Consider the following 12,635-nt stretch of genomic DNA (forward strand, 5'->3'; position numbering starts at 1 on the left):
CAAATGGATGAACAATGGGACAACAGTGATATAGTGTTACAGTGCTATTGTCTAGAAATCTGGACTTCTCGCCCTCTGTGAAAGTTGGAAGGCCCAGCAACAAAAGTCTTGTCTCTGGCATGGCTCTTCTCTGACACACAGCATGGCCGTCCCTTTTGGCAGCTGGTTCCTCCAACCCAGCGCCCCCGCCTGTACATCTTTAGGTCTCTGTGTTGTCTTTCTGAGTTCCCCAACACCCCTTCCACACCAGGGATCAGGTGACAATTATTTTCATCAGCAACTTTGACCCAAGGTAGGAAGATCATGTCTCATCTCTAAGCTAGCATTTTTCTGATAACTCTTGGGTAGAATGTGCACATCACCTAATGCGTGGCTCTCGTATCCTAGTCTTCTTTGGGGGTAGTAGAATCTCCTCTCCTTTATGCACGGTTTGCTCATTAACAATTTCTAAGAAGTCTTTAGCAAGGCTAACAAGTCAACAGAAAAATGGGGGATATAAATTTTGATCGCCTCAAAGGGAGGTTAAAACATGTGAAGAGGTTTTAATTTAATAATTTATGATGTAATAAAGTTTGAATAATTAAAGACCCATAGGCTTTTTTATTAGCTCAGTCACTGGAATGGCTGCAGTTTGGCAAATGCTCTATAGAAATGGGTGAGGAGGAGTTTGAGATTATCGGCGCTGGAGATCAGGCCCTTTGCAGCCTCCTTCTCAGGGAGCCTGTCAGCCAGTGGAGTGGGCACAGGGTTGTGACTGGCCTCCTGCAGGAATGTCAGTAAGGCACAGGGTCCTGCATGGGAAATATAGGGGAGACCTTGTGTGTACTGAAGTTTTCAAAACTAACATTCCATCAGTTTTAAAAATCTGTTTATTACTTTTATTACCATAAAAGCTATATAATGGGAATAAATTCAGAAATCACCAAAGGGCAGTAAAATAAAGTCTTTTAGATTGGTGTTGGATGTTGAACATCTTTAAATAAAATGATGACTTAATGAAGTTATAAAATAAATAATTGTAAAATAGAAAGCCTCTTAGATCCCCACCCTTGACCACCAAACCGATTGGTATCTTTGAACATTTGTTGGTTACAGTCTTGAACTGTACCCATTTGTCCTGTCTCCCTGCATCCTTTACCCCAGCATATATATTTTCACTTTTCTTTATCACTGACTAGCACTTATTATGGTTATCTTCCCAAATCAGTATGTACAGATAAAATACCTTATTATATTTGACAGTTGTATTCAGTGGTATGGATACTTTATATTTTGGGGGGGTGGGCTTTTGGGTCAGACCAGCAGTACTCAGGGCTTACTCCTGGATCTGTGTCCAGGGGTTACTCCTGGTAGTGCTTTGGGGACCATATCTGGTATCAGGAATGGAATCCCATTAGTCATGTACAAGGCAAGTGCCTTACCCAGTGTATTCTCTCTCTAGCCCCAGGATGGATACTTCCGTGTGTGTATGTGGGAGTGGGGTTGGGGGGCTAAGCAATGCTGAGGAGATTTGGGAGCCTCAGCAGGTGTTTTTGGCCAGTCTGGCCTGGGTTCAGTGCAGAGACTGGGGTTGATGCAATGCTGCTGAGGTCCTGCTATGCCAGGGATACCTGGAACATGCAGCAGAGATTAGGGGCCTTCAGGGCCACATCCAGTGATGCCCAGGGCCTCCAGAGCTGCACCCAGAGGTCTTCCATGGACCACGTGGTGCTGTAAATTGAACCTGGTTGGGCACCTTCTGGGCATGTGCTCTAAATCCAGCCCCACAAATGCTTTTTCAGTTTGATTATTCCTGTAGTGGCAGACACTGGAGTCATATCTGACTTTTTGTCATTACAGCCATTGCTGCTATGGAAGTTATTGCACATACTTGTAAACTTTCACAAGATTTGTGTGTGTGTGTATGTGTGCTAAAGAATCCCACCTAGAAGTCATGTGTGTGTTGTTGTTGTTGTTGTTTTTTATCTTAAGCAGTTATTTAAATCTGGACATTATCAAATTATACTCCAAGAAAGTCTACACCAGTTCACACTTCTCCCAAGAGTATGTGATTATGGTTGCAATAATCTAGTTTTTGCTTAAATATATGAGAAGTAAATTTCAAAAGCTCATAAACATGCAGTCAAAATGATACAATTTGCCTTAGAAAAGCATTAAAAATACATAAGTTTGTAGGTTTAGTGAGATGATTTTCAAACATTGATTTTGCTGACAGTTATTATCCTAAAAGGTGACGAGTAGTGTTCCTCACATACTATAACCAGTGATTGAGTAGGAAGTTAAGGGCTTCGGTTGTGCCAGGTACTCTTTGGATGGGTAACAGCCAAAGCACAAAGCACAAAGCTTCCCTCCCTCCCCAGCAGCCCCTTCCTGCTTGCCTGCCCCTAGGCCCGAGGCTGGGTCAACATTGGAATGGACTTAAGGGAGCAAGGACTATAGAGTGGAGAGAGTGGGGGACAAGGATTCCCAGCAAAATAGGTGACATAGCTGGCCTCCTTGTTTTTAGCAGTGTGAGCATCTGCCTGCTGACCTCACTGGTCTAAATGTCAGTGTACCCTCTGCAAAATAGGGATAGACATGTTCTCACAGGAGCATTTTGAAGAATGCTTGAGTTAAAAATCTGAAAGATGCTTTTCAGATGTTCAGCGTAGCCTGTCAATGTGAGCCCACTCTCATTTGCCTTTCACCTGAGAGTGCTTCACTTTGACTGGTCCCTCACATGTTTTTCGCTCACAGTGGCCCTCTGCCTCTTCCTTCCCTGCCATGTAGAGCGGAGACACTGACTGACTGAGGGTCCCACAGTGGGTGAGTGACAGCACTTGGGGCACAGGTCTTGGGGCTCCACATAGTGCAGGCCGAGTGTCTCATGGAGGTTTCCTTTTCCAAGCTGGGGGTGGAGAAAGGAAAGGGAAGTCTTATTTCCAGACTTCCTGTGGTCACTTTGGGCCACAGCTTCCTCCTAGGAGTGCTAATACTTATGTCAGTGTTCTTGGTATTTGGAAATGGTCTTTCCCAGGATCCTTCTCTGATCCTGTGTGGCTGAGAACTGCCTATCCAGAATGTAGCTCCACCTCCTGCTGAGTGCATGTGAAATTTGAGTGCGGTCTTCTCTGAAGGCTTTGGTGTCGGTACCTGGCTTTTGCTAACCAGTATTGGTCAAGGTTCCTTATAAAGTGCTGACCCCACTTTACAAGCCTTGAGGTAGATCAGAGCTTCATTCCAAGATGTCCTCAACTTCATTAGATCCACAATAGTTGGTCAGGTCCAGAGAAGACAGGGGCCAGGATGACTGGAGAGGCCCGGCTTCACATCCTGGCCTCCTCCTTTTTATTTTTTACTGATTTATTTTTTAATTTTTGGGTCACACCCGGGATGCACAGGGGTTACTCCTGGGTCTACACTCAGGAATTACTCCTGGCGGATGGGGACCATATGGGATGCTGGGAATTGAATCCAGGTTGGCCGCATGCAAGGCAAATGCCCTACCCGCTGTGCTATTGCTCCAGCCCTATTTTTTAATTTTTAATTAAAAAATTTTTATTATCAGTTGCACTAAAATCCATGCTCTACCACTGAGCCCCAATTGCTTGCCCACCGTATCACTTTATTCTTAATAACTTTGTTAAGTCATTAGTTTAGTTACAGTCAATATTCCACACCATTGCACTTTCTCACCACCATTATTTCCCGTTTTTCTCAGCTACCCTTGAGCTTGCCGCCATAGCAGGTCCTCAACAATTTTATTTTACATTGCCTGTTATAAATAATTTACTAAAAGGATGATCAAAAAATATGTTTCTTTAGAAGAAAGTTAGTGAAGATTGTTCTCACATCTCACCATGGAGCCCTTAAGCCCTTGCATGAGATTACTAAGATGTTCTTACAGGTTAAGCCTTCTGTGTTTACATTTTGTTAATTGAGGTTGGTTGCCTTCTACATTACATCCCATCCAATCTCTTGTGCTACTCCTGGTTTATCAGTGTTAGAGAGTTTGAAATGTTGCATGGCCAAAGTCGTGGCTGCACACTCCAGGGTGTCCAAAATTTCTAACAGGGTGACATAGCTGGCCTCCTTGTTTTTAGCAGTGTGAGCATCTGCCTGCTGACCTCACTGGTCTAAATGTCAGTGTACCCTCTGCAAAATAGGGATAGACATGTTCTCACCGGAGCATTTTGAGGAATGCATGAGTTAAAAATCTGAAAGATGCTTTTCAGATGTTCAGCGTAGCCTGTCAATGTGAGCCCACTCTCATTTGCCTGCATAGAGAAAAGATTCTTCTCTGGGGATACTCCAAAACAGTGGCTGCTGAAATTCCTGAAAGAATCGCTTTATGCTTTAATAAATGCACAGAGAATGGTGCTACTTCACCCTGCTGAGCTTTTACTAGAGTTTGACAGAACTACACCCCCTTCCCATTTCTCCCCCCTTCCAATCCTTTCTCCTACAGGATGAATGTTTTTTTTTTCTTCCTCCACCATGAACAAACGACCGACCATTTGCTATTTTATGAATTCTTTCTATATGCCAAGGATATGTGTCATCCCATGTAGTTGACAGGACAACTTGATGAAACAGGGACTGGTCATTCACACAGATGAGGAAATTGAGGCTCACGGTGTTAATAAGTCACCTGTTCTGCCGGTGGGCAAAACTGTGATGCAACCCCCGGTTCTCATGCCCCTGCTCTGCTGCTGTGCTGGAGGCCTTGTCCACAGCGGGTGGGCAGCAGACAGTTGAATGGAGGAGACAGCTGCCACCGCTGAGGGTCAGTTTGATCTGTGCTGCTGGCTGTTACCCGTGCAGTGTGGAGACAGCGTCCCTCACTTGGCTTCCTGGCTTCCTGAGTAGCTGTAACAACCAGTGTGATGCCCAGTTTTCCATGCCTCTGTGTTTTATTCCTAAGGACCAATGGCAAATAGGCTACTCGGTTGCGATTTGCGAGGAGTCCATGGGAGATGGCAGAGGCAGCGCTGCCCAGGTCTAGCCTGGATGTAGGGACTGAGATATCAGCTCCAGTGATCCCCTCTGCTCTGTCCTCCGTGGGCTCCTGCCTGCTATATGGCCTCATGCCATAGAGTGAGGCGGTGGCACATGCTGAGGGAATGCAGGTGTTCATGTCCGGCCAGAGTGTGCGCCCAGACTCGTGTCCTTCCCAGCTCTGTAACTGTGAGCAAATTGCAGAGCCTCTGATGCTTGTGATGTAAAGGTCGGTACATGGCACCTACCTGCAGGCTCGCCTCTCCCAAGGGAAGGAGGCTGTGTGTGGGGTTTAGACTCCCAGAGCTCCTTCCTCTGGTGCCGCACTCACACCTCACAGCACTCTGAAATCCTCCGCCCTTAGATTTCGTGAAGCTCTTTTGTGTTAAGAGACGCCTCAGAGCAAAATACCGTTCTACCCCATTGAGCTTTATTAGTGCTTCAGTGGCAGCGCCTTATTCCCCCCCACACCTTACCCCCTTGCAGACAGCAGCTGCAGCGTGAGTCAGTTTGCATGTATATAATTTCTTGTGCCTCTCCACTGAGAGGAGAACTCCATTCATTTAGCAAATGCTCGCCATGCTCAGGCCTTTATGTTGCGAGGTGGTGACATACAGAGAGGAACCTGCTTATGCTCACTGCCCACCCGAAGCACACGGGGGAGGGGAGGTACAGGTCAACAAAGGTGACACCGCGGGCTTGTGCTGTCATCAGGACATACAGTAGTGCACTGTGGGGGGAGAGGGGTCCAAGGGGGTCTGTAGTGGGGAGTCAGGAGACAAAAGGTGACTGCCGAGCAAATCTTAAGGGGTGAGTAGGAGTCTGCAGAGCAGAAGTCCAGGTCAAGAGCGTTCTAAGGAGAAGGAGCTACGGGGTGGTGGCAGAGCCTTGGAGGAGGTGACCTCTGGGTACCTGTCTGGAGCTGGGAGGAAGACAAGGAGGACCACAGTTGCTGTGTCCTGGTGGTCAGCTGTATGCCAACTGCCCTGGTCTTCACCTTCCTCCCCCGACTCCCTGCCCACTCAGCACTTACACATCAGTGTTTAATGGGCATCCCAGGCACGGTGTCACTGAACAGGAGTCCTGTTTTTTTCTTTTTCTTGTAAGGGAAAACAAAAACTAAAAACAAACATAGCCCTGTACCTCCCCATTCTTTGCCTTATTATGTGGCATCACTCCTGGCTCCCTGCCCACAAAGGCAGGCCCCTGTCTTTGATCCTGTCCCTTCTCATTCCTCTCATCAGATGCTGACAGTTCTTCACAGCTGCTCCTTCAGAGCCCGTTCTGAAAGACCCGGCTCCTCTCTGTTCTCGTCCAGTCAACCCCCGTGTCCTGGCATGTCTCCCTGCTTGCATGCTGGCCTCACTGTCTTCCATAGTCAGGCAGAGGGATCTTTCTTCCAAGTGGCAAAGAAGATGGTGCCACTCTCCTGCCCTACACTCTCCAGCGGCTTCTTCCACGGGTCCTTGGAATACAATCCCAGTGCCTGCGGGGCCGCCAGCACCTCCTCCTTCCCCAGGCTCAGCTCTCAGCTACTCCCATTTATTTACTCCCTTGCAGCCGCTGTCTTGCTATTTCTCTGTTTCACTTCTGGGACCTGGGTACTTGGGCTTCTCTACCTGGACCATTTCTTCTCTGAGGGCTTTGCCAGGCACCCTCACCCCATTCTGCTCTCTGTTCACATGCTGTTTCATCCATCTGAAAAACCGCCTCCCGTGCCCTCACTTTGTCCTCCCCCCCTTGCCTGTTTTCCTTCAGTAGTGGCTCAGCCCTGCTGGAGTTGGACTTTGGATCTTGCATTTCTTATTTTCCTTCTTTCTCCCCTCAAATGGAAATCCACAAGGATCTGTTGGCGAGCTAGATATCGCCCCCTTTCTCTCATTCACCACCCCAGGGCCCACAACAGAACCTGGCACACAGTAGGTGACCATCACATGTTAGGGAGGCGAGTGAAAAAAGTGAATGAACCAATGCAAGACTGGTGCTTATTCTGTAGGCAGTGCAAATCTCTTGTAGACATTCTTTCAGGAGGTGAGTGACGTGGTCAGCACTTTTATTTTAGAAAGCCAGCTGGTGGCAGTGTGGGGGCTGGACTGTAGGAGGGAGGCAGCAGAACTAGTTAGAGGCTGTTAAAATGGTCCAGGAAATGGATGCTGAGCCCTGTGCAGAGCTGTGGGCCTGGAGCCGAGGGGGCCAGTGACAGCCTGGGAAGGCTCTTGAGTAACTTTGGTTCTGACTGGGATAACTTGGTGTAGTGATTCCTTTTATAAGTGAGCCAGGAGGGGACAAGCTGGCTGGGAAAAGGCTGGTGACACTTCATGGTATTTTTCCTCCCGTGCAAATGTCAGCCCCGGGCTGTGTGTCTCAGTAGCAGCAGTGGCAGCTGTTGACTCTCCGAGAAACACCTCTACTGCTTGAATCCACTCCCTGGTTCGGTCTTTTCATCAAAACATAGTCAAGATGGTGATGTCAGTGAGCTGGATTCAGCTTCTTCCTGCAAGTCGATCCCGTCTGTTCTCTCTAACAAATTCTCCTTTTTAAAAAAAGAAAGGCAAAAAAAAAAATTGCCGAGGTTCTGCCTAAGTTTCAGGAGGAGTTCACTGGAAACTTGGGGATTCAGCGTCTCCCTTACCACAAACATGCACAGGAAATCTTAGCCTGCCTTGAGCTTCAGGGCGTCAGACAGACAGACAGACAGCAGGCCACATTCCTGTCCAGGCATAGCCGTGCTGTCTGGAATTGTCCCTCGAGAACTTTCTCAGAAGCTTGAAATATTCCTTTCTCCAGAAATCCATAGTTCTCTCAAAGTTGTTGGTGAGCCTTTCGTCTCAGAGTCAGTGCTTTCTGACCTGTCTTGCTGAAGTGTTCCCTCTCTGTCCCTGACCCAGAGCTTGTCATCCCGGGCTTGTAGACCTTGGTCCAAAGTTCCGAATTGTGTTTGTTGAGCCTTGTTAAGTGAAAAGCGGTACCATCTGTGTAACCAGATGCTCACCTCCCACATCTCCCTTTCTCTTCCAAAGGTCCAGATGTCGCAAGAGTAACAGTAATAGCTACACTGGAGAGCTCTCTATGTGCCAGGTACTGTGTTAAGCACTTCATATGCGTCCTCTCTAATCCGTACCTCCCGACCAGGGTGAGTGCTATCCCTTTTATGGATGAAGAGGCCCAAGTTTGGCAGTTCCATGAAGTTTAGTGTTAAGAGCATGGGCTTAGAATAGTACCCTGTGGGCTCAGCTTTAAATCCCAACTAGCTGTTATTTAGGGGCCTGCTACTTAATCTCTTTAACATTTTCCTCCAGATCTATAAAATAGAAAGAATAGAGGGTTCTCAGGGTTGCTGTGAAATTATAGAATGTTTCATAAGTATATAAGTCTTGCTTATTCTAGACATTGTGTTGTCACTGAAGAATAACTTGTAGTTACACTCACACACATCATCACTATCATCCCCACAGCTTTCTCAAGGCCTCACAGCTAGTTGCTAGTGGAGCCAGGATTTGAATGTAGCCCTACCTCTTTCATCCGTTTGCTCCTAGGTCTGTTCTATCTGAGATGGTCTGGCCCTTCAGTTTAGTCTCTTGATCCTTTTCGGCTGTGCATTTCTTCATATGTGAGCAGTAGACACTAGCAAAGACGCGGCAGTTCCTTGATTCCTGCCACCAGTGACCTCTTTTTCAGTCATTGGTTCAGAAGTCCCCTATGCCCAGTAGCTGTCCAAGACAAGAGCTTGGACAGATTCCCTTGATTATCAACATCATCATTATTGTATCTAAAACCAGGGGTTCTCCTGGATAGTTGCCTATGTCAACAGGATTTTCCAGAGAAAACCAGAGAATACTCATTTTTCTCTCTTGGGTCACTGACCCCTTTTTGAAATTGGTAAAAGTCAAAGTCTTGGGTCTGGAGCAATAGTGCAGCACGTAGGGCAGTTGCTTTGCATGCAGCCAGCCCCAGTTTGATCCCAGCATCCTGGATAGTTCCCCAAATCCCACAGCCAGAACAGCACTGGGTGTGGCTTAAAAACCAGAGAAGTAAAAATACTTACAAAGTCTGTCTCCCTCCCCTCTCAAAGGGCAAATATTCCCAAAACCAATGGGGGAGGGGGGGAGGAGGGGAGGTGGTGGTGGTAAGATCTGACTGTACAGAGAGGGGACACCACCTGCTAGGCAAGTACTTTGGTGCCTGTCCTCTGTCTGTCTCCCAGATAGATTTTTGGAGACTTTCCCCTAACGATCCCAGCTGAGAAAGTTAGGTCCAGAAAGAGAGCTTCAGGACCCTTTCAGCATCCAGCTGCTACACACTCGGAACCATCAAAGACCTTTTTTGTTGCTGTATAGTTTTTTTTTTTGTTTTGTTTTGTTTTGTTTTTTTTTTTTTGGTTTTTGGGTCACACCCGGCGATGCACAGGGGTTACTCCTGGCTCTTCACTCAGGAATTACCCCTGGCGGTGCTCAGGGGACCATATGGGATGCTGGGATTAGAACCCGGGTCGGCCTCGTGCAAGGCAAACGCCCTACCCGCTGTGCTATCGCTCCAGCCCCACTGTATAGTTTTATTCATTGGTTGTCAGAACCTCCTGGTGCATTTGGATATAACCTGTTTTGATAATACTATTTGCCATCTTCCTCTCTCCCTTGTGCTTTTGAGAAATGTAGACCTTGTCTGACCATTTTCATGAGAACGGCCTCCAGCTTTGCACATACATTTAGTTGGAGTCAGCATCTTAACAGACTGACGGGAGAGCTTTCTTTTGTATGGTTTCGTTTTGGTCAGCCTGTCAGATGAATACGAATTTTTTTTTTTTATTTTTTATTGAGTCACCATGTGGAAAGTTACAAAGTTTTCAGGTTTAAATCTCAGTTATACAATGCTCGAATACCCATCCCTTCACCAGTGCTCACATTCCACCACCAAGAATCCCAGTATAGCTCCACCCCGCCCCCTCACACCCCAAACCCCCCCACGCCCCTAGCCCCCCCCACCCTAAGCCCCCCCCCCCCGCCTGTGTAACTAATAAATTTCACTTTACTTTCATTTTGATTGCATACAATATTTCAACAAAACTCACTATTATTGTTTGGAGAGTCTCTCCCCTAAAGTCAGACCTGCTGAAAAGGAAGCATTAGATAATTTGTTTTCCATTGCTGAGGATGAAGAGGTACGAGGTCGAGTGACCACACTTAGCGGCCTCTCAGTTTTGGGTTTCTGTAATTTAGTATTTTAGTAACTAAGTCCAGAGAGACATGAATACGAATTTTATTTATGATTTTTTCCTTTGACTCTTCACACGCCCGGGAGAAAGAAAGCCCCAGACCTTCTCTGTCTTCTAATCAGCTCTGGGTGTTGGAGCCTTTGCCAGGGCCACGGGAGAAGCTGCTGTTCCTGGCGGTGAGGTCCTTCCCAGGGGTTGCTGTCCGTGGCTCCTCCACTGCTCGAGCAGCCGTGAGGCCCCGTGGAAAGACGAGGGCAGAACGTTCCATAAAGCAGCCCCCAGAATCCTTCGCTTCTTTCTGCCTGTACTTGGACTTTGGGTGCAGGAACCGAATCCATCATCTATGTGATTCTTTGGTATAAAACTCTTTCCGAGACGTAGTTTTTCCTTTACAGGTTTTATTTTTTGCCTTTTTTTTTTCTTTTCCTTTCTAAATTACACAAGCAACAGATGTTCATTCCAAAGCCAGGATTAGAAGTCTTCATGCCTGACTTGGAATTCCGGCAACCATGGACTCATTAGCTATGCATCCTGGGGGGAGTAAACACACCCTCTCTGAGCCTTGATTTTTATCATTTCCCCTCCCAGCCTAGCTGTGAGGGAGGTTGGAGTGCTCGGCCTGAGGCCCGCCTAGATGGGGAGCCTGGAACCATTCCGTGGGCTCGGGGCACCTGGTTACCGAGTGGGGCTCTGCTCCTGAGGTGCATTCCTACCAGAGCCGACCTGAAGAAATCGGACCATTTTAAAACTCAAGAACTAAGAACCTACAACCGGGGTGCAGGACATAAGAAGGGCCTTTAGATGGGGTAGCCAGATGGGGCCTTCTCGAAGGAGGATGCTCCGTGCTCTATGGCCTCCAGGTCCTAAGTTTCCGAGCAGGACATTCCTACTTCACACAACCCTTCCCCTCTTTGTGCAGGCTCATATTCCACGTTTGGAAAATTTGACCACGGCAGCACATACCAGTTATTTTGGGGGTATAACTATCTACTGATTGGCTCCCATTTCAGACTTTGGGCTTCTGGGATTGGGAAGCCAGTCACAGGGTCTTTTGAAGGCATTCGGAAGCTCGCAAACGTGCTTTTTGGAGCTCTCACCCAGTTGAGCTGACAGAAGGAAGAGCCTCCGAGTGAGAGTGTATGTCCATGTGTGTGCGAGAGAGAGAGAGAGAGAGAGAGAGAGAGAGAGAGAGAGAGAGAGTTTGGGGCTGGGGGCGGTGATTAGTCTCTAAACTGAGCCCATTGCTCCTCAGTGCTGTGATGAGCATTTGAGTTCCTGTGGCACTGGAAGTCAGTTCTCTCTCCGAGAGGCAGTGGCACCCTGCGGCCTCCTGGGTTCACCCTGCAGCGCTGTCAGTTTTGCTGAGGCCACAGGAAAGTGGGGCAGCCGGGCCAGTCCTCATTCAAGCCTTCGCCATGCATTTGCCTGGACCCCAGCCAGCCCAGTAGCCAGTGCCAGCCAACATAACCCCTTGTGGGTATGACACGAAGGTTCAAAAGGCCCTTCCCGCCCTTCTGCATTGGGCAGAGGGACCTGAACCAGCTAAGGAGGGAAACCATAGAACAGAGAGCCGGTTGCCTCTGACTCACCTGTTGTGTCCATGGCTGGCCTGCTTTTGCTTGACCTTGATTTGCTCCGTGCAGTTAGTCACCATGGGGGATGCGCTTCTGCTGCCCCATCAGAGTCTAGTGGCAGCCCAGAATCTAATACCTCGGCAGATGGACGGAGGGCTGAGGGGTTCACTTTCTTACTTACCTCTTAATTGTTATTCTATCGTAAGGAGAGAACTTAATTTCAAGAGCACAGAGCAATTATTTGAGACTAGATACTTTGCCAAAGCAGCGGGCCCTGATTCCTTGCTACAGGGCAGCTTAATCAGGAAATGGCCTAGATGGCCGCCTTTCAAGTAGGTCCTTGCAGTAGCTTGGCAACTGGCACAGGGTCATAATTGGAGGAATTTGGCTCTGAGTGTCTGTGGGTGTTTACAGTGCTGTATAGGGCAGGGCTTTTTTTTTTTTATTTATAGAATATTGTGAGCAACAAGCAGCAGAAGGCTGAAAAGCCACTAAATCTCATTTTATTTTTAACAAATTCCATTTTTCCCCCTCATCCCAGAAGGAGAACTGAGTTATTAAAAAACAGTAAAAAATACATCATCGCAGAGCATGCCATATCTAATTATGGGGTTGCCAGCGTCGGCCTGCAGCCACATTTTAAGGGCTTTGTAAATCAACCATCCATTCAGTCCGTGAACTTACATGACTCCTATTCTTCATTTAGATGTAGAGTGAAATTATTGGCAAGTGAGTACTGATCAGAAAGAGTCCTACACTGTCTAAATTAGGAGATGGAAAGTATAAATATAGATGGGTGTACTTCTGTTCTCAAAGGGAGAATGCACTGGGCCTCATTGTCCATTATACGTGGCTGTGCAAGCATCTACCCC

At 47.5% G+C, this 12,635-nt stretch overlaps 1 protein-coding gene across 8 annotated transcripts in view; it reads left to right on the plus strand.

Moving 5' to 3' along the window:
- Positions 1–12,635, plus strand: part of BMAL1 (basic helix-loop-helix ARNT like 1) — a 108,547-nt gene that overhangs the window by 41,587 nt on the left and 54,325 nt on the right. For 3 of the 8 annotated variants that reach the window (XM_055141353.1, XM_055141352.1, XM_055141355.1), the window contains one exon: positions 7,998–8,055. The exons of the other annotated variants lie outside the window; for them this stretch is intronic. The gene's annotated coding sequence lies outside the window, so the exon portion shown is untranslated. The remainder of the gene's footprint in view (positions 1–7,997; positions 8,056–12,635) is intronic. 8 annotated transcript variants of the gene reach the window in all.

The sequence above is a fragment of the Sorex araneus genome, chromosome 6, assembly GCF_027595985.1.
Source record: "Sorex araneus isolate mSorAra2 chromosome 6, mSorAra2.pri, whole genome shotgun sequence".
NCBI classification, from domain to species: domain Eukaryota; kingdom Metazoa; phylum Chordata; class Mammalia; order Eulipotyphla; family Soricidae; genus Sorex; species Sorex araneus.